The sequence below is a fragment of the Schistocerca nitens genome, chromosome 9 (assembly GCF_023898315.1).
Source record: "Schistocerca nitens isolate TAMUIC-IGC-003100 chromosome 9, iqSchNite1.1, whole genome shotgun sequence".
Taxonomy (NCBI): domain Eukaryota; kingdom Metazoa; phylum Arthropoda; class Insecta; order Orthoptera; family Acrididae; genus Schistocerca; species Schistocerca nitens.
Window position 1 is genome coordinate 25,777,412 of NC_064622.1, and position 27,329 is coordinate 25,804,740.

Below are 27,329 nucleotides of genomic sequence, written 5' to 3' on the forward strand. Positions count from 1 at the left end.
CATCATGGTGTGGGGAGCGATCTCCTACACTGGCCGTACACCACTGGTGATCGTCGAGGGTACACTGAATAGTGCACGGTACATCCAAACCGTCATCGAACCCATCGTTCTACCATTCCTAGACCGGCAAGGGAACTTGCTGTTCCAACAGGACAATGCACGTCCGCATGTATCCCGTGCCACCCAACGTGCTCTAGAAGGTGTAAGTCAACTACCCTGGCCAGCAAGATCTCCGGATCTGTCCCCCATTGAGCATGTTTGGGACTGGATGAAGCGTCGTCTCACGCGGTCTGCACGTCCAGCACGAACGCTGGTCCAACTGAGGCGCCAGGTGGAAATGGCATGGCAAGCCGTTCCACAGGACTACATCCAGCATCTCTACGATCGTCTCCATGGGAGAATAGCAGCCTGCATTGCTGCGAAAGGTGGATATGCACTGTACTAGTGCCGACATTGTGCATGCTCTGTTGCCTGTGTCTATGTGCCTGTGGTTCTGTCAGTGTGCTCATGTGATGTATCTGACCCCAGGAATGTGTCAATAAAGTTTCCCCTTCCTGGGACAATGAATTCACGGTGTTCTTATTTCAATTTCCAGGAGTGTATGTAGCTGCTTGAGAAGAGGAGGGGAGAGCAGGCTTTGTACGCGCGCAAGGTGAAGTGCGGGTACGGTGTATGCAGCCTGTTTATGTGTTTGTATGTTGGCAGCGCTATAGACTGCATTAATATCTCTGAAAGCGCTCTGCGCCATCTGTAAGAGACTGGCTGGTCGGACTGGCAGTTAGAAGTTAACAGTCAGCAGTGATGGTGGTTAGAAGTTAATAGTTAGGAGTGATGGTAGCTAGAAGTATTAGTAGCGGGAGCGGACGGTCTGGATGTGTGTCCGTCATGGAGATTTAATATTGGTTGGATATGGTTTGTAATTTGATAATTGAGTTATGGACGAGTGTATAAATTTTGGAATTGGATGTCACCTGATTAAGGTAAAATCTGCTAAATACATTGTTTACTCTGCAGCAAAATCTTTCTTTTGCTAACCACGTGCCTATTAGTAGCTAGAACCTACAGTAATTACAATCCTTTTATTTAGCTGGCTGCATACTTGCTGCAGTTCGTGTCATGAAGATTTTCTGTGAGGTCAGTGACTTATGAAATGTATGGGTTATTGTTAGGATTTCTTCTAATTCGGGGCAATTCTTTTGTGTTAATTAATAGATTGCGTTATCCGTATATATTGTGGGTCATTAATAAATAGAATAAGTCTGAGCTGTATTTGTCAGGGAAAATTCTGTAGGTCGGTGTTGAAACGATATAGACAGTCAAAATGACACTACGTCAGTTTCACTCTGCAGTTTTAGATGGTTCAGTCGCATTAAGCGTCTTAAGTAAAAGCGTAGAAGTTTCACCTTCTCAGTTATTTAAATTTAAGTAAAAAATTATATTATGAAGTTTCAACGGGTACGGCTACGGACTCTGGTGCGCCGCCGTTCTTTCAGCATGACGTCACAAGTGTCTGCGTGAGGCGTGGCTGCTGTGTGGAGCGGTTGGTGTCTACGAGGTGTGGCTCGAAAAAAACCGGACTAGTACTGGTGAAACAATAAAACGAATGCAATAAGGCTGAAAGTCGCGTGGCCTGTCACGTGACTCTCGCTCCGCCTACTGCTCGAGTTTCATCTGCCTCCTGCACTCAGTCTGCTTGTGGCGTCTGTTTTAAGTAGTTGATGTTTTGTCTGTGCGTCGGAAAATGTTGAGTGTACAGAAAGAACAGCGTGTTAACATCAAATTTTGTTTCAAACTAGGAAAATCTGCAAGTGAAACGTTTGTAATGTTACAACAAGTGTACGGCGATGATTGTTTATCGCGAACACAAGTGTTTGAGTGGTTTAAACGATTTAAAGATGGCCGCGAAGACACCAGTGATGACACTCGCACTGGCAGACCATTGTCAGCAAAAACTGATGCAAACATTGAAAAAATCGGTAAACTTGTTCGACAAGATCGCCGTTTAACAATCAGAGCAGTGTCTGAGTTAACAGGAGTTGACAAGGAAAGTGTTAGGCAGATTCTTCATGAAAGTTTCAACATGAACAAAGTGTGTTCAAAAATGGTTCCAAAGTGTCTCACAATTGAACAGAAGGAACGCCGAAGAATGATTTGTTCTGACATCCTGGAAAACATTGAAAGTGATCCCACCTTCTTACAAAATGTTATTACTTGCGATGAATCGTGGTTTTTTACTTACGATCCCGAAACTAAACGCCAATCGATGCATTAGAAAACTCCTGGTTCTCCACGACAAAAAAAAGCACGAATGTCAAAATCGAAATTCAAGGCAATGATGATTGTTTTTTTTTACATCAAAGGGATTGTGCACATTGATTGGGTACCAGAGGGACAAACAGTGAATCAGCATTACTACATTAGCGTCCTGGCTACCCTACGTGAGCGAGTACGGAGAAAACGGAACGATTTGTGGAGAAAATTCATGGATCCTTCACCAAGACAATGCCCCAGCTCACAGTGCGTTGTCAGTGAAGACGTTTTTGGCAAAACACAACATTCCCATCTTAGATCATCCATCCTACTCACCTGATTTGGCCCCCTGTGACTTTTTTCTTTTCCCTAAAGTCAAGTCAACTTTGAAAGGAACTAGATTTGAGACTGTTGAAGCAGTAAAAGAAAAAGCGACGGAAGTAATGTATGGACTTACCGAAAATGATCTGCAGCATTGCTATGAACAGTGGAAAATTCGTATGGAGTGGTGTAGAGACCGAGGAGGAGAGTACATTGAAGGAGATAACATGAAATTGTAAATAATTGTAAATAAATGTTTTTTCCAGCATCAGTCCGGTTTTTTTCTAGCCGCACCTCGTATTCGAACCAGACGGACAGCGGTCGCAGTCGAAGTGGAGATGTGGTTTTCTGCTTACCAAGAGGAGGGCTACCTGAGTGCTTTTACAGATGACGGCTGCACGGTTTATACAGTGCACTATGTGCTGTACGACTGATTCACTGGGCGCGTTTGCCAGACACAAATTCTGCACGGAAGTCCGTGGCTGCCGTGTGAGAAGTTACGATTGTACACTGATGGCATACACGAGTGCAGGTGTGTGCGCTGCGAGCGAGACAACGTCTGTTTGCCGACTACACGCTATGAGCGTGATTTATTGTGTTTTGTTTAAACTGCAGTGTGAGCGGGCGACCGCTGAGAATTTATCTTGTTGCTTGTTCGATGTGAATAATCAGTTCTTTGTGTTATTGCTTAAAAATTTATTAAGATATGAGCGTTGGTAGTCTGTAGATAGTTGCATGTAGCTTGTTGTGGTAGCTATCTGGTGACGGTAGTAGTACTAGACAAATGTGTAGATGTGTGGAATGATCCTAGTTATGTCTAAAATTGTTCTGTCATTTTATTGCTGATGTTTTATCAGATACTGGCCTTACCCAGACACACGTCGCTATGGCTCATTCAGGTTGAATGGGATGCAAAAAAAGAGAAAGCACGCGTTTCTAATAGGAAATTGGACATACGTCGTAGTCCCCTTCTCCCCCACCCCCCTGTCCCTGTCCATCTCCTTCTCTTCTGTCTTCCTCCATTTTCTCCTTCTTCCCCTTCTCTCTGCCAATCACCTCCACACCCAGCTCACTGTCGTGTCTTCTCCTTCCCCGTCCATTACCTCCTCCCTCCCTCTGTCAATTTTCCAGGCCGGGATCTTGGGAAGGGGGAGGGGGGGGAGGGGAGGGGGGGGACAAATCTGGGTATGTGCCCCGTACGGCAGTTTCAGTGGGTGCCAAATACGTATTCTTGAAGAAAACAACATTGTTTCACAAATCGCCTAGCATCCAGTATACGCCGGTCTATCGATTATTGTTCAAATGTGTGTGAAATCTTATGGGACTTAACTGCTAAGGTCATCAGTCCCTAAGCTTACACACTGCTTAACGTAAATTATCCTAAGGACAAACACACACACCCATGCCCGAGGAAGGACTCGAACCTCCGCCGGGACCAGCCGCACAGTCCATGACTGCAGCGCTAGATCGCTCGGCTAATCCCGCGCGGCCGGTCTATCGATTATTCATATGATTTAGAAACGCATCCCTGTTGATTTTTGAAAACGTTCTGAGTTGATTTCTGAAGGAATCATAAGTTAACTTTTGAAAGCGTGCATAGTCTGCAGGGACAAGTACATCGCATTCATCGGAGACTACTTTAAGAAGAACCATCAAAATTATGAGGATGAGTAAAGGTATGTTGTAAAAAAAAATTATGATCATTCTTTATTGAACAGCGCTCGTGTAAGGCCGAATGCGATCCTCATCAGTCACGCTGAATACTGCTGGCAATTCCATCACTTTAACTGAGAATGAAAAAATCTTAGAGCGTTGGAAGGAATATTTTTCTGAGCTTCTAAATCTTACCTCCAGTGTTCTTGAGAAAATTTTTATGTAATGTCCCTCAGTAAGCCTAACAAATCTAGAAATAAAAAACTTTCCCGAAGACAAAAAGGGACGGGGCTGTACGAGATGTATCGAATAGATCCGAACAGGTGAATGCCAATCGCTCTTTGTTTACGTAGTTGACTGAGTGTGCGAATGATCAGCGTTGTTATAATTATTAGCGAAATACATAGCTTCAGACTACCAGAATGGAAATAAACGACTAACGGGAATAACAAATAAGGAAGATTACATATTATCTTTGTGGTGTATCGAAGAAAATGATGTATCGACAGAAAATTTTTGTCAGAAGGCTTCATTGCTAAGGTCCAGCTGCACAGTCACACCGGCCGACTGGGAACAGGAAAGGCACCACATAACATTTTAATTTTCACTGTCCTGGATATAGGTTTTGATGGCTTCAATTACAAAATATTCTTTTAGTGATCAACCGTGAGGTTGGTTTGCAGCAGAGCGCCATTCCTCTCTTCTGTCTGCCTTCCTCTTCATTTCCACGTATGTGTTACATCCAACGCCACTCATTCATGATCTGTTGCATGTATGATACCCTTGGTCGCCCCCGCCGATTCCTTCCCTCAATAGCTCCTTCTGCTATTGTTCCAATGATGTTGTTGTGTCGTAGGATGTGCCCTACAAGTTTCTCTCTTCTTGTTTTGATGTGCCTCCACAGAGATCCGGTTTCCTGTACTCTTCTAAGAACCTCTCCATTTGTTACTTTATCTCTACAGCTGATCTTCATCATCCTTCTACAGCACCACATCTCCAGGGCATCTAGCCGTCTTCTCTCTTCTCTTTCTATTGACCATGTTTCACACCGGTATAGGGCCACACTCCAAACTAAACCTTTCATGATATGTTTCCTTATTTTCAGACTGATGTTGCTGGTGAGTAAGTTCCTTCTCCGATGAAATGCAATTTTGGCCTTTTGTATTCTGCTCGCAATTTCTTTCCGGCTTCTACCATCCCTTGTGATTTTACTTCCCCGGTAAGTAAATTCCTCTATCAATTCCAGCTCCTCTCTTCCAATTCTCATTCTCAGAGGTTTATATTCTGCTCCTGTACTGCATACCATCACTTTAGTCTTTTTCTTGTTTATTCTCATTCCATACTGATTGCATCGAATTTTTTCCATTGTTCAGAGGACTTCTTCTGGGTCTTCTTTTGTCTCCGTGACTATAGCAATATCGTCTGCATAACGTAGCATGTCTATCTTCTGCCCATTAATTTTGATCCCCACCTCAGTAGTTTCTCAAACTTGGTCTATAGCTTCCTGGATGTAAGCATTGAATGTAAGAGGAGATAGAGAGCACATCCTTCCCTTACCCCTTTTCTAATATTTCCTTCTTGTTCCTGGTGACAGTTCCTAATCACTGCCACCTCATTCTTACAGAAGCTGAGTATCACACGGATGTCTCTGTGCTTTATTCCACTTTTCCTCAGCACTCTGAACATCTATTGCCAGATAACGTTATCAAATGCTTTTTCCATGTCTACAAAGGCAATATAAGTTGGTTTATTTTTCTGTAATTGCTTTTCGATAACGAGTCTCAGTACCAGAATCGCCTCTCTTGTTCCCAATCCCCTTCTGAAACCAAACTGATCTTCACTCAGCATATCCTCCACCTTCTGTTCAATTCTCTTCAGAACTATTTTTATGAGGATTTTTGAAGCTTGTGATATTAGGCTTAGAGTTAGGTACTGTTTACATTACAAAATATACTCGTTTGAATTCAACAGTGACGTGCGATATAAGAATGCTGTGTGAAAAAGTGTCGCATTCCACTATGGCACACTTAAAAGCAAATAAAATGTCTTTAATTTCCTCATACATATATATCTACCAAACTCCTCAGAAACATGTGCGCTAAAAAATGAACTTATTTTTGAAAAATCGTTTTTTTTAAGTTTTTGATGTCCTACCTCAAACACTCGGTGGTGAGGGGGGGGGGGGCACCACTATCAAGTTTTTACCCTGGTTCGGAAATATCGGTAGATCCATGGCTGCCATCTTTTTCCCCATCTCCTCTGACCCCTCTCCGATCATCTTCCCCTTCCTGCTCCCTGTATCAATATCCCGCCACTTCTTTGTCCATCTCCTCTCATCCCCTCCTTCTCCCTTCTCTTACCGTGAGTGTTGTTTGTTGTTACTGGAAATCCAGTTTCTGTTACAGTATTCCAAACGTAAGCTAATATCACAGAAATACATCTTTCCCGTTTTCTGTAAAAACCGTCTTTGTGAAAGAAAAAACAGCATACAATTTATGCTTAAAAATATTCCGGTTGGTCAGAAATAGTCTGAAGAGCTTTTAAGGATGTTGCAAGTAGGTTATACTGAGAAATTACTGTTAGGAAAAAAATTCGATACTTTGCGCTGTTTCTGAGTTAATTAGCATGTAAGTTACCCAGTCAGGGGGCTGTGTGCGCAGATTGAAACGGCCCGACAGAGCTCGCCAAATGTGTTCTTCGTTTAGTTTCCAAAAACCGAACAAGAGAGTGATACAGAAATTGGACATGGGACGGTACTAGTTTCGAACCCGAGCCAAAGGCTGAGCAGTCTCGTGCGCTAGCGTCGATACTACTCATATGAGAACAAGTGACACTAATTATATGTGGCGGACCACTTGAGTTTCGGCTCGCGATAACATGGCTGACTCACTTAAATGCTAATTGATTCGGAAACGGCGCGCGTACATAAAGTTTTCTTCTTAAGAACTATTTCTCAGCCCAACCTATCTTGTGACACCCTTACCAGATTTTCATACTGTTTCTGACCACCCAGAATATAATGAGAAAGAATATACATACTTGTATCAAATATGGGCCTTAATTTGAAAAGGAATTTCTGAGAATGTAGGTTTGGAGCACAGCATTGTATAGAAGCGAAACATGGACCGTGGGAAAACCGGAACCGTAGAGAAACGAAGAATTAAGGGATGAGGAGGTTCTCCGCGGAATTGGCGAGGGAAGGAATTTACAGAAAACACTGACTGGAAGACGGGTCAGGATGACAGGACACGTTAAGAGATCAGGGATTAACTGCTATGGTATTAGAGGGAACTGTAGAGGGTAAAAGCTGTAGTGGAAGACAGAGACTGGAATATATCCAGAAAATATAATTCAGGACGTATACTGCAAATGGTACTCTGAGATGAAAAGGTTAGCACAGCACAGGAATTCGTCGCGGGCCGCACAAAAAAATGAAGCTTTTGAAATCACAACGTCTGAAAACAACAGTCACGTCAGACATTTATAATTGTGGGGCTGGTAATATTCGCTGGTTTCGCAAAAGACGAGGAAACAAAAAACTATTAGAAAATAGAAATTGGAATCTCGTACTGTATATAACTGTGGTAAGGCCTGATTTCTACACTTGACAGTTTTGATTGCAGCTTAAATTTGTAATACTGTTAACAACTAACTTAATGAGACAGTATCGATTCCCTGGACCATATGACGTTATTCATTAGCGTCTCTCAAAGAGACCTGGTTTAACTAAATTTAAAATTCTGTTTGAATTAATTGCGAGCTACTAATTTGTGGTTATTAATATATAATTAGTTTCTACGCAAGCGTCATTTTTACCCCCTCGTATTACACGTAAAGCTGTGAAAAAAACCTGTTCTCCGCAAAATGTTGGCGGATGCAAATCTGGCTTTTAAATGCGTGTCATTCGATAGACTGACGGCTATGGCGTCCATAGTGTGGTATTTCGAGGCGCTCCAAAACAGTTTGAATTGGAGGTATTCTTTTGCTAAGCGGACTATGCCCCTCGTGGCACCTTAATACGGGGTGACAATTATTGAACTATACGAAATAAAATCGTCATAACGTCTGAACGGCTTGCGCTCGGAAGTTCAGACTGCATGGTTGGCCGTCGGGCATGACGGGAATTAATATGCATATGTACGGTTTGGTTCTGCGACGAAGCCCGCTTTCGTTTGGATTGGTTCGTCAATAAGCAAATCTGGCGCATTTACAGGACTGAGAATCCGTATTTCGCTATCGAGAAGTCTCTTCATCGTCAACAGGTGACTGTGCGGTGTGCAATGCCCTATCACGGAGTAATCGGTGCGGTATTCCTTGATGGTACGGTGGTTAGCGAACGGTACGTGAAGGTTTTGGAAGATGATTTTATTCCCATTATCCAAGGTGACCCTGATTTCGACAAGATGTGGTTCATGCAAGACGGAGCTCGACCCCATCGAAGCAGGAGAGTGATGTTCTTGAGGAGCACTTTGGGGCCCGCACTCCCGCACTCCCGCACTCTGGATCTGGGATACCCACAAGCCACTGGCATGGGCCTCGATTGGCCGCCATATTCTCCGGATTTGAACACTCGCGACTTCTTTTTGCGGTTCAATATTAGAGATAAGGTGTACAGCAATAACCCCAAATACCCCAAAACCATTGCCGAGCTGAAAGCAGGTCATCGACAGCATCGATGTTCCGACACTTCAGCGTGTCATGCAGAATTTCTCTATTCGTCTCAACTACATCATCACCAATGATGGGAGGCATATCGAACATGTCATAACCGAAATCCGTATATCTGTAGTGACGTTTAAATGTTGAATGAAGTATGTTCACGATGTAGTTCATGTAGTTGATTGTCACCCTGTACATAACAAGTATTAGTTCAACTCAAAAGTAATCACAGCACGCGTTGAGACTTTTATCCCACAGGAAGGCGAGAGATCAATTCCTGTTTCGTAGGACACGATCGGCTGCTGACGACTCCACAATCGCACCCACTCTCGCACTTCTTCTATTCGACTGAAACATGGGTCCACGAATGTTTTTCTCCAAGAGGTCAAAGACGTGAAAATCACACGGTGAAAGATCCGGGATGTGCGGAGGATGCTGAAGCGCAGCCTTCGTCTGATTAGAAGTGTCTGTGTGCGTGGGGGGGGGGGGGGGTAGAGGGGGGCGGACGGTATCGTACAACGGGTAATTCTGTCCGACAACATTCCTGGACGTTTTGACTTAATGGCGCGTCGCAGTTTCAGCAAAGTGTCACGGTAGTGCTGAGCAGTGATGTGGTTCCACACTCAAGGAACTCGACGAGGAGAGGGCACCTGCAGTCGAAAAAAAGGTAATCATGACTTTACGTGGTGCCAACATTTCGAGCCCAAGGGGAAAAGGCAAAGCAAAAGTAGAAACATCCCACATCTACGCGCACAAACAACTACAAAGTTGTTCACGCGCAAGTCCCGGTAAGCTGCACGAAAACAATCGTCCCCACGCAGTCAATTGGGCGAAGGCTTCGATTTGGTTGGGAAACACTGCAACATTTGTCGACAGCTCGAACCTTCCACCGTGTGATTTTCACATCTTTGGCGGGTTTCAAGAAAGATATGCGTGGACGTCGGTTTCAGTCGGATATGGAAGTGCAAGAGTAGGCGCCGTTGCAAATCCGTTAGGTGGTGATTACTTTCAATGGAACCATTCAATGGTTCCTCTGTGGCGGGTGTTCGGTTTTCATTTGACTGCCACCTATAAATTAGAGCGTTATGCCTGATGTTGAAGTTTTACTGCGCGCCATTTTAAGCAGACGTTAGTTTTCCGTCCATCCAAATGTCTATGGCGTCATATCTCTCGAAGTATGTGTCATAAAATGTTGTGATTTTGTAGATACATTCACTGACGTTATGTGGCTACCGTCTGTGTTGCGAATAGAGTTTCTAGGGGAGAAGTAACACGGTTATGTCTATGCTAAAGTTTTACTGCATGAACACTGGAAATGTAGCAACTGATAAATTTTTTTTTCTGTCATCGCTTTGTGGGTGAAAGGGGGGTGTCAGCAAGCAGAAATTCTTAAAGGTTTGAAATCACAAGTGAAGTTTCTTGGAAGCTGTTAGGTACTCTCCGTTTCAAATACTGGTTGAAAGCAAGGGGAAACTACAGCCGCAATTTTTCGCGAGGGCATGCAGCTTTACTGTATGATTAAACGATGATGGCGTCAGCTTGGGTAAAATATTCCGGAGGTAAAATAGTCCCCTATTCGGATCTCCGGGCGGGGACTACTCAAGAGGACGTCGTTATCAGGAGAAAGAAAACTGGCGTTCTACGGAACGGAGCGTGGAATGTCAGATCCCTTAATCGGGCAGGTAGATTAGAAAATTTAACAAGGGAAATGGATAGGTTAAAGTTAGATATAGTGGGAATTAGTGAAGTTCGGTGGCAGGAGGAACAAGACTTCTGGGCAGGTGAATACAGGGTTATAAATACAAAATCAAATAGGGGTAATGGAGGAAGAGGTTTAATAATAAATTTAAAAAATAGGAATGCGGGTCAGCTACTACAAACAGCATAGTGAATGCATTATTGTGGCCAAGATAGATACGAAGCCCGCCCCTACCACAGTAGAACAAGTTTATATGCCAACTGGATCCACAGATGACGAAGAGATTGATGAAATGTATGATGAGATAAAAGAAATTATTCAGATAGTGAAGGGAGGCGAAAATTTAAGAGTTATGGATGACTGGAATTCGATAGTAGGAAAAGAAAGAGAGGGAAATGTAATAGGTCAATATGGAATGGGGGTAAGGAATGAATGAGGAAGCCGCCTGGTGGAATTTTGCAAAGAGCCTAACTTAATCATAGCTGACACTTGGTACAAGAATCATGAAAGAATGTTGTATACGTGGAAGAGGCCTGGAGATACTGGAAGGTTTCAGGTAGGTTATATAATAGTAAGACAGAGATTTAGGAACCAGGTTTTAAATTGCAAGACATTTCCAGGGGCAGATGTGGCCTCTGACCACAATCAATTGGTTATGAACTATAGATTAAAACTGAAGAAACTGCAAAAAGGTGGGAATTTAAGGAGATGGGACCTGGATAAACTGACAGAACCAAAGGTTGTAGAGAGTTTCAGGGAGAGCATTAGGGAACGATTGACAAGAATTGGGGAAAGAAATACAGTAGAAGAAGAATGGGTAGCTTTGAGAGATGAAATAGTGAAGGCAGGAGAGGATCAAATAGGTAAATAGACAAGGGCTAGTAGAAATCCTTGGGTAACAGAAGATATATTGAATTTAATTGATGAAAGGAGAAAATACAAAAATGCAGTAAATGAAGCAGGCAAAAAGGAATACAAACGTCTCAAAAATGAGATCGACAGGAATTGCAAAATGGCTAAGCAGGGCTTGCTAGAGGACAAATGTAAGGATGCAGAGGCATTTATCACTAGCGGTAAGATAGATACTGCCTACAGGAAAACTGAAGAGACCTTTAGAGAAAAGAGAACCACTTGTATGAATATCAAAAGCTCAGATGGAAACGCAGTTCTAAGCAAAGAAGGGTAAGGAGAAAGGTGCAAGGAGTACATAGAGGCCTATACAAGGGCGATGTTCTTGAGGACAATATTATGGAAATGGAAGAGGATGTAGATGAAGATGAAAAGGGAGATATGATAATGCGTGAAGAGTTTGACAGATCACTGAAAGACCTATGTCAAAATAAGGCCCCGTGAGTAGACAACATTCCATTGGAACTACTGATAGCCTTGGGAGAGCCAGCCCTGACAAAAATCTACCATCTGGCAAGGAAAATGTATCAGACAGGCGAAATACGTAATACTTCAAGAAGTATATGATAATTCCAATCCCAAAGAAAGCCGGTGTTGACAGATGTGGAAATTAGCGAACTATCAGTTTAATAAGTCACAGCTGCAAAATACTAACACGAATTCTTTACAGACGAATGGAAAAACTGGTAAAAGCCGAACTCGGGGAAGATCAGTTTGGCTTCCGTAGAAATCTTGGAACACGTGTGGGAATACTGACAATACGACTTACCGTAGAAGATAGATTAAGGAAAGGGAAACCTACGTTCCTAGCATTTGTAGACTCAGCGAAAGCTTTTGACAATGTTGACTGGAATACTCGCTTTCAAATTCTGAAGGTGGCAAGGGTGAAATACATGGAGCGAAAGGCTATTTACAATTTGTACGGAAACCAGATGGCAGTTATAAGAGTCAAGGGACATGAAAGGGAAGCTGTGGTGGGAAGGGAGTGAGACAGGGTTGTAGCCTATCCCCGATGTTATTCAATCTGTATATTGAGCAAGCAGTAAAGGAATCAAAAGAAAAATTCGGAGTAGGAATTAAAATTCATGGAGAAGAAATAAGAACTTTGAGGTTCACCGATGACATTGTAATTCTGTCAGAGGCAGCAAAGGACCTGGAAGAGAAGTTGAACGGAATGGACAGTGTCTTGAAAGGAAGATATAAGATGAACATCAACAAAAGTAAAAGGAGGATAATGGACTGTAGGTGAATTAAATCTGGTGATGATGAGGGAATTAGATTAGGAAATGAGACACTTGAAGTAGTAAATGAGTTTTTCTATTTTGGGAGCAAAATAACTGATGATGGTCGAAGTACAGAGAATATAAAATGTTGGCAATGGCAAGGAAACCGTTTCTGAAGAAGAGAAATTTGTTAACATCGAGTGTAGATTTCAGTGTCTGGAAGTCGTTTCTTAAAGTATTTGTATGGAATGTAGCCATGTATGGAAGTGAAACACGGACGATAAATAGTTTAGACAAGAAGAGAATAGAAGCTTTCGAAATGTGGTGCTATAGAAGAATGCTGAAGATTAGATGGGTAGATCATATAAATAATGAGGAGCTATTGAATAGAATTGGGGAGAGGAGAAATTTGTGGCACAACTTGACTAGAAGAAGGGATCGGTTGGTAGGATATGTTCTGAGTCATCAAGGGATCACCAATTTAGTATTGGAAGGCAGCGTGGAGGGTAAAAACCTTGGAGGGAGGCCACGAGATGAATACACTAAGCACATTCAGAAGGATGTAGGTTGCAGTAGGTACTGGGAGATGAAGCTTGCACAGGATAGAGTAGCATGGAGAGCTGCATCAAACCAGTCTCTGGACTGAAGGTAACAACAACAAATTTCGGGTATTTGTGCGCCGCCAGTTACGTTGACTCCAGACAAACACACGTTTTCTCACTGTATCACTTGTGTTATTGTGTTAAACATTTGACCTAAGATTATACCTCTTATTGAATGGATTATGACAGCATTTGAAGTTATTAAATTCGATCAATAATTATACGAAATATAGATAGTCAAATATTTTGTTGCCCTTGAAGCCGTTACATAAGCACCTTGCAACTGTTTCTGGGTTCCAGATTCCAGGATAGACGCTTTTCAGTAATATAGATAAATGATAAAAGACATTGATAGCACATCATGATAACTAGCGAAAATATAGTTCTTTTAGATTATTAAGGATAAAAATCGAAAAAAAACTGGTACGAGTAAATCACTTTTTTCTGAAGTGATACAGTTTTCCGATTAGCTTTTGTAATGTAAAAATTCTTCAACTTGTTTCTCCTGACCGTTGTCCGGTATATTCATGAGGTCGGAATGTTAATTACTGCTGTCTAGGGATAGCGTCTTTGATTACTGATCAAAACATTTTCGGTCTCGGGCTCGAACTCCACCACAGCTTACATTTTGAATTAAATCATCAGCATTGGTGGTTGAAGACTTCCAGAACAAGAAATCGCCCTCATTTTGCGAGCGTCCTTGTCCAAGAGGGTGGAGGAGCGGACACAGGTTTGGGGCACTCCATTGCCCTTGGGGTGCCATTAAAGGCACAATAATCAGTAATGATCAAAGGCAAGAGAGTGCACAAGGCTACGGAAACCACTGCATTAAAGACACGTATTGTGTGTCCACGGAACATGTGGATTGTAACGAAAAAGTCTCATGAAGATCTCTCCATTTGCAAACGATTCCCGACTAGTCCACGACTCGGATATCCGGGAGGGGATTGCCAAGAGGGAGGTTACTATGAGAAAAATATTGAATAAGTAACTAAAAGGTAATGTTCTACGAGAAGGGGACGAAATGTCAGAAGCTTGAACGGGGTTTGGGAACTAGAAAATCTGGAATGGTAAATGCTAAGGCTCAATCTAGATATTGTGGGGGTCAGCGAAGAACACAAGGATTTCTGGACAGATCGGTATAGGGTATTACCAACAAGAGCACAAAATCGTATAACGCGAGTAGGATTCTCCTTATGAATAGGAAGGTAGGACAGAGAGCGAGTTACTGTGAACAGTTCAGTGATAGGATAGTTCTCATCAGAATGGACAGCAAACCGACAATGATTATTCAGTTATAGATACCGATGTGGCAAGCTGAAGATTATTGCGTTGTGCAATAAATTTCAGATAGTAATAGCGAATTCTCTATACAAGAATCTCAAGAAGAGAAGGTATATCTGGAATAGATACACTCGGAAAAGGTCGGGAGATACAGGAAGATTTCAGTTAGATTGTGTCATGGTTAGGAAGAGATTCCGAAATCAAGTATTGGATCGTAAGGCGTACCCAGGAACAGGTACAGACTCCGATCACAATTGGGAGTGATGAAGAGTAGGCTGAAGTTTACGAGACTAGTCAGCAAAAACCAATGCGCAAAGAAGTGGGACACGGAAATACTAAGGAATGCTTGAAGTCCTCTGAAGCTGTAGATACTGCGTCAAGGGATAGCTCAGCAAACAGTTCAGTTGAAGAGGAACTGATGTCTCTAAAAAGGGAAATCACAGAAAAACACAGGTACAAAGAAGGTAACTGCGAAGAAACCACGGGTATCAGAAGAAATACTCAGTTGATCGATGAAAGAATCAAAATTTTAAAGACCTTTGGAAGACTTACTACGGAATAAGACAAAAGGGGCAGACAACAGTCCAGCTGAATTTCTAAAATCATTGAGGGAAATGCGAAGGAAACGACTATTCACGTTGGTGTGTAGAATGTATGAGCCTGCCGGTATACCATCTGACTTTCGGAAGATCATCATCTACACAATTCAGATGACTGCAAGAGCCGACAAGTGAGACAATTATCGTACACTCAGCTTTACAGCTCATGCATCCAAGTTGCTGACCAGAATAATATACAGAAGAACGAAAAATATAATTGAGCATGTGTCAGACACCAGAGACACAAATCTTGTCGTCCCAGTTGAAAACGGAAGCATGACTGAAGGCAAATCAAGACACATTCATAGGATTTATGGACCTGGAAAAACGTTCGACAATGTAAAATTGTGCAAGATGTTGGAACTTCTGAGAAAAATAGGGGTACGCTATAGGGATAGAAGGCTAATATACAACTTGTACAAGAACCAAGAGGGAATAATAAGGGTGGAAGACGAAGGAAGAAGTGCTCCGATTAAGAAAAGTGTAAGACTGGCATGCAGTCTTTCCCCTCTACCGTTCAATCTGTTTACCGAAGAAGTAATTACGGAAATAAAAGAAAGGTTCAAGAGTGGAATTAAAAGTCAACGTGTAACGTCGGAAATGCATATCCTCCTATTTCCATCTATTGTACTATAAACTTTTTTCCTTATTTTGTTACCTGAAGATATGACATTTCTGTGTCTTTATACATTGTAATTGGTTTACCATATATATAATTGATTTGTTTTGTAAATATTATTTGTATTTTTACGCTAGGTCTGGCACAGGGAAAACTGTGCTATCGAACGATTACATCGATAGGTCGTGTGGAGAACCAAATTGTTTAGGATCTTTGGTAGTGTTAACTCTGCCGCAAGGAGCGCGGGCAGAGGGAGTCTGGCTGGAGTAGGGCAGTGTAGCAGGTTTGTTGTGTGACGCTCCCGCGAGTTGCCGCGCTTTCGGGGTTTGGCAGCATGTATTTGCGCTTGACTTGCTATGATAGTTTCTGAGACGGTGTCGCGGGTGGGAAGCATTAGCTGACGCACATCAAGAGCCCGTTTTGCCTGGTGACCGTGTCGAGAAGAAGACGCGCCATCATCCAGCTTCTGCAACAGCGACGGCCGACAATGAATGAGTGACTGTCGCCACCTCCTCGACCGACGACTTCAAACCTTCAATCAACAAACAAGGAAGACTGGAAGCACGTAAATTTTTAGCACTGTATAGCAGACCTCAGCTTTTAAACATTTTGATGTTGTTCTGTGACTGTGTAAACCTATACATCAGTCAGGTCGAAATGTGAAAGTGGACAACTGGTTTACTAGTACTAGAATGATAATAGAGCTATGAAGGGAGAATTTTTCTTTTGTTGGCACGATGAAGAAAAACAAGCGTGAGATTTCTCTAGAGTTTGCTATCAGTAAAAGAAGGGCTATCCACAGTTCCTGTTTTGGCTTCCACAAGACTGAACTCTAGTTTCCTCCGTACCTAAAAAGGGCAAGTGTGTGATCCTGGCATCACGTTTGCATGAAGATAATTCGATAGATGCTGACACTGTAGATAAACGGAAGCCATCCATCGTAAATTTTACAATAGCATTAAGTGTGGTATTTTCACAGCGGATAAGCTGAATGCTTTGCACAACACTGCAAGAAACGTGCGCCGTTGGTCAATGCTTATATTTTTGTAATGATCAATACGGTTGGAATCTATGCACAAGTGATTTATTGTGGCAACAGTAAGAATTGTATCAGAAGGAAAGGGGTCCTGAATCAGCTATGTTATACGTTGTTGTTTTCTTCGCTGTACTCTGCAGAACTATACAAATTTTGTTACAAAGAACTCTAGAACTATGATATATCTACCAAGAATTCTGAAGAAAAAACCATACATTTCTGAAAAAAAGGTGCCAACTTCACAGTAAGTGAATAGATTTTCTCCTTAAATTGCAATTATCTCGCAAACTATTAGCCGCACAAAAAAATGTTATTGGGATTTTCGATAGAACTATTGGGGCTCTGTTCAGAACTGTCCTCAGAACTGTTGTACGAATTTACTTTTTGCGAAAATCGACAAAAATGGTTTCGATACCAAAATTTTTACGAGTATTGTTGTTTTCTTCGTTAAATTCTGCAGAACTATTGAAATTTTGTACAAAGAACTCTAGAACTATGGCTTATCTATCAAGAACTCTGAAAAAAATATATATTTCTGAAAAAAATGGTGCCAGCTTCACAGTAGGAGCTCTTTTGGAGTTCATAATGAAGTTGCAAATTACCTCATAAACTATTACCTGCACAAAAAAATGCTACTAGGAATTGCGATAGAACTCTTCACGTGGTGTCCAGAACTCTCATCAGAACTGTTGTAAGAATATATTTATATTTTCTGTAGAGAAAGTGTGTCCCACATTAAATCAATATATCTCATAAGCTATTATCGCCATAGAAAAATGTTATTGGGATTTTCGATAGAGCTCTTGGGGTTTTGTTCAGAACTGTCCTCAGAACTGTTGTACGAGTTTAATTTTTGCGAAAATTGACAAACAATGTTTTCGATACGAAAATTTTTTCGAGTGTTGTTGTTTTCTTCGCTAAATTCTGCAGAACTATTGAAATTTTGTACAAAGAACTCTAGAACTAAATAATATCTATCAAGAACTCTGAAAAAATTACGTTTCTGAAAAAAAGGGTGCCAACTTCACAGTAATTGAAAAGATTTTCTCCTTAAATTGCAATTATCTCGTGAACTATTAGCTGCACAAAAAATTTTTACTTGGATTCTCGATAGAATGCTTGGAATTCTGTTCAGAACTGTGCTCAGAGCTCTTGTACTTATTTACATTATGCGAAAATTGACAAAGAATGTTTTCGATACGAAAATTTTTTCCAGTATTAATGTTTTATTCATTACATTCTGCAGAACTATTGAAATTTTGTGCAAAGAACTCTAGAACTATGGCTCGTCTAACAAGAACTGTGAAAAAAATGCATATTTCTCGAAAAAGGGGTGCTAACTTCACACGACTCTGTTTAAGTTACACGAACATCCTCAGAAAATGTGGGGCACGTGTAACGCCGGAAATGCATATCCTCCTATTTCCATCTATTGTGCTATAAATTTTTTTCCTTATTTTGTTACATTTATGTCGATGTATAATAGGTTTGTTTTGTAAATATTATTTGTATTTTTACGCTGGGTCTGGCCTAGGGAAAACTATGCTATCGAACGATTACATCGATAGGTCGTGTGGAGAACCACAGTGTTTAGGATCTTTGGTAGTGTTAACTCTGCCGCATGGAGCACGGGCATAGTGAGTCTGGCTGGAGTAGGGCGGTGGAGCAGGTGTGTTGTGTGACGCTCCCGCGAGTTGCCGTGCTTTCGGGGTTTGGCAGCATGTAATTGCGCTCGACTTGCTATGATAGTTTCTGACACGGTGTCGCGGACGGGAAGCATTAGCTGGCGCACATCAAGAGTCCGTTTCGCCTGGTAACCCTGTCGAGAAGAAGGCGTGCCATCATCCATCTTCTGCAACAGCGACGGCCGACAATGAATGAGTGACTGTCGCCACCTCCTCGACCGACGACTTCAAACCTTCAATCAACCAACAAGGAAGACTGGAAGCACGTAAAGTTTTAGAACTGTATGGCAGACTTCAGCTTTTCAAACTGTTCAATTTGTCTCACAAAATTACAGCAACGTAGCATGAACCTTTGTTGCTCACTGTCCCAATTGCATTACCAAGCAGGGACACTTCCTTTTCCGAAATGAACTCGAGTGTCGTTCAAATTCAAACGCCAGCATTAAACTAATATCATTCGATTTCACTGCTTTAATTTCAAAGTTCAGTTAAGGTATTCATAACTTGCTACAATATTTAGATCACACAAGCACAAATTAAGAGTGCGAGTTTCGTTACCATATTTTAGCTTACCTGTGACTGCAGCTCAGCTTGGTATGTACTAAATTTTACTATTGTTAATTGTTCAGAATCATTTAATTCAAGTTCAAAGTTAAATCGCTTATTTCTAAATTGCGTAGATTCGAATAGCTTTTGAAATGATTGTTGAGGTAGCCCAAGACCAGCCTTATTTTACTGAATTTCGTAGTGCTTAAGAAACAAAGCTCAGTATTAATTTCAGTCACTAAATTAAGTTTCAATTTACCAATTTTATTAATTCTTTTGCTAAATTAAGTCAGAGTGTAGCGAAATTTATTACTTCTGACAAACATTCAGTTTTCACACAACATGTGTCAACCTTCAGTTGCCACGCTTTTAGTGCTGATTATATGTGCAATAACCTTTCTTTTTCAGTTATTATAGTAGTTGTCCATAGGACTGGCGACCGTAATTTTCCCCAAATCTCAAATATCTAATTAACGCCAGTTAATTGTTAATATAACGACCGCACATTTAATTTCTTTATTAACTTAATCCTTTTCAAAATTAATTTCCACCAATTTTATTTGCATTTTTCCTTTCATTTAGATGTAACCCTTCCTCCCTCTTTACGGACGGATCAACTTCGGTGACGATTGCTTTTCCCAAATTTCCATTAGGTACACGTGGTTTAATTTTTACTGTCATTAAGGTCGATAAATGAGGGGGAGGTTACAAACGTGAAAGTATATCAATGATACGATTCACTGATGGCATTGCTATCCTCTGTGGAGAGAAGAAGAATTACCTACAATTCTTCTTGCTGAATGGTATGAACAGTCTAATGAGTATAGAATATGTATTGAGAGTAAATTGAAGAAAGAGGAAAGTAATGATATGTATCAGAAATGAAAATATTGAGAAACTTAACATTAAGATTGGTGGTCACGAAGATGATAAAATTAAATAATTCTGCTACATAGGCAGCAAAATAACCAAAGAAAGTCGAATCAAGAAGGACATCAAAAGCAGATTAGCAATAGCAAAAACATAGGCCCTAATATGAGGAAGAAATTTCTGAGGATGTACGTTTGGAGCACAACATTGTATGGCAGTGAAATATGGAGTTGAAAAAACCAGAAAAGAAGAGAATCGAAGCATTTGACATGTGTGAGTATTAGATGTTCCTGTGGTGAAGATTGACAAATAGGTGGACTGATAAGCTGAGGAATGAGGAGGTTCTGTTGAAAACCGGTAAGGAAAGGAATATATGGAAAGCAAGATAATTTACCTTCATAACATAAAAGAAATCTTGTGTGCGTAGTTCTGGTCTGGCAAACATTATAGTCTAATATTCTCGTGTTAGTCGTGGTACTTATTGGTGTTTTACTGTTAGCAAAAATCCACTGCAAAATTTTGATGTTGAACAAACATTGCGTACTGTAACATCCGTATTGATAACGAAATAATTTTCAGTAACCTTTTCAATAACTGTAAGGTAAGGAACATATGTTGAACTTTGTAGCGAGTTACAGTAACGAAACGATGTTCCTTTAATAGAAATCCAGATCCGGAATAATAGGAACATAATATATTTTGTTTTGTTGAAAATTAATGATCCAAAGAAAGTCACAGCACAGCATCCCTAAAAAGTATTTCAGGGCTCTTTTCGTAGCAACATATTAATCTCATACATTTATCAATATATCAGTTGTTACGCGAGCAATAACAAAATAGATACAGCGAAAGTACATACTGCTCAGCGTCGTTTTACACATTTCTCTTTCATTCCCTACTGTAATAGCTTATGAAGTGTTATCTTTGCTTTCCTACTTCCATCCGATTTTGTTCACGTACTAAGCTTTATCAATCACAGCTCTTTTCCATAGTCGTTACTTCATAGGTTACAATAACTCCCCTTCCCTCCCCCCTTTTCCTTCTATTTTAATCTCGTGCATTCCATCTTGTAAGGTGGTGGTAAGTTCCTATGGGACCAAACTGCTACAGTCACCGGTCCCTTTACGCACTACTTTATCTTACTTACGCTAAGGACAATCTACACACCCATGGCCGAGGGAGGACTCGAACCTCCGACGGGGGGGGGGGGGGGGGGGGTTCGCACAGACGGACGGTGGCAAGGCGCCCTAGACCGGGCGGCTAACCTGCGCCACCCCTCTTGTCTTTACTTCCATGTTAGTTATGTGCTGATCAATAAGCTCTTAGTATTTGTGCCTTTCTACATTACGTTAACGTGTTTTACGAAGTGTATTGGCTGCATATATTAGAAAAATTAGTGAATTACTGTGCTGGTAAATCCCATACGTTATTTGCTTTTCAAACTGTCGTATCGGCCGCCGCACAGCAGCCGTCAGCTCGGCCCGGCGTGCTACAAAACGCGCGGCACACAGCGAGTACCGCTGGCGCCGCACACGATGTCAACAACTGGCGCCAGTGAACGCGTCGTCGCGGGGTTAGCGGCCGCGTACACACCACTAACGATACGGATTACCCTGGCGGCGCTGCCCTTGCCACCAGAGTGAACAACCGTATAAGGGCGCCATCTACCAACACTCTGATTGGCCGGACCTGCGGATTTAAGCGAGCTCCCTGAGCCCGTTTGACCAGTTCAATCTTCGCCGATGACTGTGTTACTCCCCGGCTGCTGGATTCACGACGACCGAACCGTACTGTGGCCTCCCTGGATGGAGAACTTGCGACGCGTCGGTATCGACTGGTTGGCACTGGTTTGGACTTGTATTCTCTACTAGTGACTCTGATTTATCCCTGGCGCTACCGCCAGCGAAGTGTTGTGTAGTCGAACTTAAGTTTTGTTTTGAGTGACAGAAGGTCAAATAAATTTGGTTATCACGGAATATTTGTTGTGTTATAGAGCGGACATAACACAAACAGCTGAGCAAAAGTGAACGTACTCAAGACAATTCTCTCTTTACTTATTCTGATCATCACTAAACTGACACACAATATTTTTAGCGCAACGCAATCTGACTTTTAATAATCCCTACAAAAGAATGGCTCTGACTAACAATAATCTATACCTTTCATGAATCACTTACCTCACAAAAGTCTTCATTACTCGAACTACTGCAATACAGCGAGCGCCAATACTGCCCGCTAGATAAAAGATTCTAATTACTGAAGGCGCTAACTACTGATAGGCATAGATAGCAAATGAAAGATTTTGATAGAGAACAAACAATGTATTTACCTTAATAGTGTTCAAAAGTCATTATATATATCAGTTCATGACATCCAGTCTTACAAATTTACTGTTTCTGATGGACACACGTCCAGATCATCCGCTCTCAAAACTCCGCCATCTCTCTCCCCACATCCACCACTGCTGGCGGATCACCTCCAACTGCGCAACGCTACGCCCTGTTAACAGCCAACTGCCCAACACTACAATAGCGACTATTCCAACAATGCCACCCAGCCACAGACTGCACACAGCACAGCCAGTGAGTTTCATACAGAGCGCTACGCGGCGTTACCAATATAAAAACCTAAACAGCCTACTTACATAGCCCCCATGCTCCTCACAAAAAATTTTACAAATTGTTTTGGACAGTGGCCAGTAATGATTTGATAAAATTTTTCATAATTACAATAACAAAGAAATCAAATGCACACACTTATTGATACAATGTTGGTCAAAAGCTAAAATTTTCTCACAGTCCATAAAGACAGTCCTGATCGTTCATCACAGTAAAATAGCAGTGTTTTTCTCAAAGTCTGAGCAGTAAAAGAAAATGCACACGGAAGTAGTGGATTTCCATGCAGTCTTGAAGAAGTAGTGTTGACCTTCCACTGGAAAGACAATGCTGACTCTTGACATGCAGACAGGTAATGGGCCACAACAGAGCAAACCCACAGCAGAGTCAGTCGAAGTTTTGAGGAATATTGGTAGGTAGTTGTAGTCCTGGTAGAGATTATGGTATTGGTGAGCCACCAGAGGTGCAGACCCACTGCAGTCCTTGTAGAGATGGCCAGCAGCCATCTGTTGCGACTGTGCAGGTGCCCAATCACCATCGAAAGGTCTTGTGGACAATATCGCAAGTCTATAAACCACCACTTGTGCAGTCACAAAGTTTTTGGAATTGTCCTTAGAACCAGCAATGCTCTCAACCAGTCCCTTGCTGAATTATTAACACACGTGCAAACACTAACAGTCCCAACATCACATATATTGTGCATATACTATGACCAACAGAAATGCATGCAGTGAAATGTAACTTAATTTGAAGAACTGGTGTCTATACAATTATAAATTTACAGCATAAGAATACAATTACAAATGTAAAAATTACATCATTAAAGAACATAACAATACAGATAACATTTGTAGTAATACGAGCTTTACAGAAGAATAGAAATAAACATATACATCAGTGTTACAGGAATTATAGCATAAGTAAATACATCAAAGATCAGAATAGCTTTCGAAAATAATGTCTAAACATCTTTACAAAGTAAATAACATATTATTAATGCAAATTATATTTGAGGATAACAGTATTCCTCATCATAGTGAATGTAGCTTAGTATTAGAAAATTTCTACAACATAAATCTTATTAGCTAAACACATAAAGACAGGAAAGAAACAAATACACAAGGGTACACAAGCATATGGCGGAATAGACAAAAGGAAAGGACAGGGTTTGTTTTCAGTGAGATGTCTGGTACTGCAGTCCAACCCAAAACTTCATTCTATAGATTTTTTCTCTTATTTCAACATTTGTTTCCACCAAAAAATATCCTATCCAAGCATGCTTTCTGTATTCTATTCATATCCTCTTTGAAAATAGTTATTCTCCACTGAACACTACTTTTTTGGCCAAACCATTTTCTTATAGCTTCTCAATGTATTCTTTCCCTATTCTTCATAGTTAGTTTCTTATATAGTCTACCTCCTCTTAAGCAAACTTAAATCTATTGAGCTCAGATATATATACTAAGGGATGAGGCAATGCAGCAGCACATAACAAATTAACACAAACTACAAGAAAAAATCAGAAGATTCCAGTGAGGTATCCGGGCAGGGTCGCCATATGAAACGTCCCCTTAGAAAAATTAGTGAATTACTGTGCTGGTTATCCCCTTATGTTATTTGATTTTCAAACAGCTGAGCAAAACTGAACGTACTCAGGCATTTCTCTCTTTACTTATTCTGATCATCACTAAACTGACACACAATATTTTTAGCACAACGCAATCTGACTTTTAATAATCCCTACAAAAGAATGGCTCTGACTAACAATAATCTATACCTTTCATGAATCACTTACCTCACTAAAATCTTCATTACTCGAACTATTGCAATACAGCGAGCGCCAATACTGCCAGCTAAATAAAAGATTCTAGCTACTGAAGTCACTAACTACTGATAGGCATAGTTAGCAAATGCAAGATTTTGATAAAGAACAAACAATGTATTTACCTTTATAGTGTTCAAATGTCATGATATATATATCAGTTCATGACATCCAGTCTTACAAATTTACTATCTCTGATGGACACACGTCCAGATCATCCGCTCTCAAAACTCCGCCATCTCTCTCCCCACATCCACCACTGCTGGCGGATCACCTCCAACTGCGCAACGCTACGAGCTGTTAACAGCCAACTGCCCAACACTACAATAGCGACTATTCCAACAATGCCACCCAGCCACAGACTGCACACAGCGCAGCCTGTGATTTTCATACAGAGCGCTACGTGGCGTTACCAATATAAAAACCTAAACAGCCTACTTACAATTGTTACTTAACACGTTCCTGTATTTTTTTACAAGTTCTTCTCGTGCTGCTTTGTGCATGCATACACAAAGAATTAACACTGTTTACCTGAGCCTGCATGCTTTTTACATGCCATACAACTTTAACCCTCCCTTGCCCCTCTCCCTCTCCTTCTCCATTTTTTCCTATTTTCATTAGTTTCATTGTTTTAGTTTTATCTGTTAACTATTTTATTTGCTGAATCAGGCACTGGCTGCACGGTGAGGCTGTGAGCTCACTAGTGAGCACAGTAAGCGCCACCTACTACAGTTTACCTACCACCAGTTCATGCACATCGTAGTCGAGCGACTCATGTCACTGCTTCATACGTGCAGCACTGTGTTTGCTGGAGCCAACGACACGTGTGTGTTATTTCAAAGATATACGACAAATCCCTACAATATTGTTCGTCCCCGTTCAATTGCGCATTTTAACTGGCGACATTTGTGGGTAAAATGCATATTTTACTAGACAGGAGACTTTCGTCTTCAACATCCGTCAATATGTGATTTTACGAGTGACTATGCTGTTTTAGAAAATTTCGTAATTTTTGTTTATCGAATTTTGTTCCTTCTCTGGTTGACATTTGTAACTATTTTGTAATAATTTAAACAATAGGTTCATGTTCCTTCCTAAGAAAAGCAAATTTATTTTCGTTGAAACTATGGTGCAAGGATGACAAATCTTTAACTCAGCAACTGGTTGACTGTTATTTCCCGATCCTATCAAGTTTCTAGGTGTATGGTGCTAAAGAGCAGTCTTGTTTAAAATTTTGAAATTTGTAAGATAATTTTTAATGGAACTATACACTTCTTCCTGTGGCACTGGACGAAAGCTTCGAAGATGACTTAAACGGCATACAAATGTGCAACCAGAACAAAAAGTTACAAGGTAACAGCCCGGAAAACCATCGTCATGCCGCCAGAGGAAGAGATCCCACAAAGCCTGCCCTAAAGTACCATAAGTAAGCACGCACGTAACTTGAATAACGTACGTCTGTTTATCACTGGGACACTCGCACCAAGGGCTCAAAATGTCAACCTTCAGCGATGAGACACGCCATAAAGCTATTCAGGACAGACAATGCTGCATGCAGAGTTTCATCTGAGTTTAGAGCAGAGTAGTCCTCGCTGTACAGCATATCACGTTTTCGGTAGTCGTCGGTGATTCCTTGTAGATTAAAATGGTGAGAAGCTTGGCTCTGTGAGCGGAAGGTGTTGAACCAAAATTTAATGATATTTACTTGCCTCCACGCCTTTTTAAGACTGAGCAAATAAGAAAGTTAAAATTGGCGTCAATCATTAATAATTCCTATAATGAGAATGACACAACGACAAAAAGTTTAAAGTCTATGTACATGATATTCAGGAACGACAAACTGAAAGAGAATTAATGTTAACAAGTTTACAAGTTTCAAAACAATAAATTACAAGATATCTCAAAACAAATGCATTTGATTAAAAATCGTGCGTTGACATCAGGCAACCAGCTGGAACTATTTCAGACATACCTCGGTCCCTTCAAATCTGAAACAAACAGAGAGAATGCTTTAAAACGACTTAACAACAAACCGCACGCCAAACTATCTTATGAAGCCCTTGCAGCTTCGATCATCAAACAACACAAATTTGTGTACCTCTGCACAGTAAGGTTTAATTTAAACAAAAATATTGTAGCAATGAAAAGAAACAAACAATGCAAACTTTAGGACATGTAGCATTAAACGGAACCACATACTTTTTAAATGAAATTAATTTCTTGTAAGCGAATAAATACTGGCATAAGGACTGCACCAAACAATCAAAGGAAGAAAAAGTAATTAATATAGCGTAATGAATTTTCAGAGAGTGCATTTATCTACGTAATATATTTAATTAACATTACAGCATCACAGGTTAATGCAAGCGCGAGATAAGCCATTCCCAATGTGAAATGCTAGCACACTAGTAACCGGCGTAGCCGCCGCAGTGTTGAATGTAAGCACGCAAGCGTGTATGAACTGTGTTGCACAGGTGTTGGGTGTCAGTTTGTGGGATGGAGTTTCATGCGTGTTGCACTTGGTCGGCCAACACAGGGACGGTTAATGCTGTTTGTCGTCCGATGATGTCCCACACGTGCCCGTCTGGAGGCAGATCTGTCGATCGTGCAGGCCGAGGCAACATGCCGAAACACTGCAGAGCACGATGGGCTACAACAGCTATACGTAAGCGAGCGTTATCGCGTTGGAAAACTGCCCTCGGAATGCTGTTCGTGAACGGTAGCACAACAGGTGCAGTCGTCTGACTGACGTACAAGTCTGCAGTCGGGTTGCGTGGGGTAACCATGACAGTTCTCCCGCTGTCGTGCGAAATCGTACCCCAAACCATAACTCCAGGCATAGGACCAGTGTATCTAGCACGCTGACAGGTTGGTTGCAGGTCCTCAACTGACCTCCTTCTAACTAAGAAACGACCGTGACCGACACCGAGACAGTAC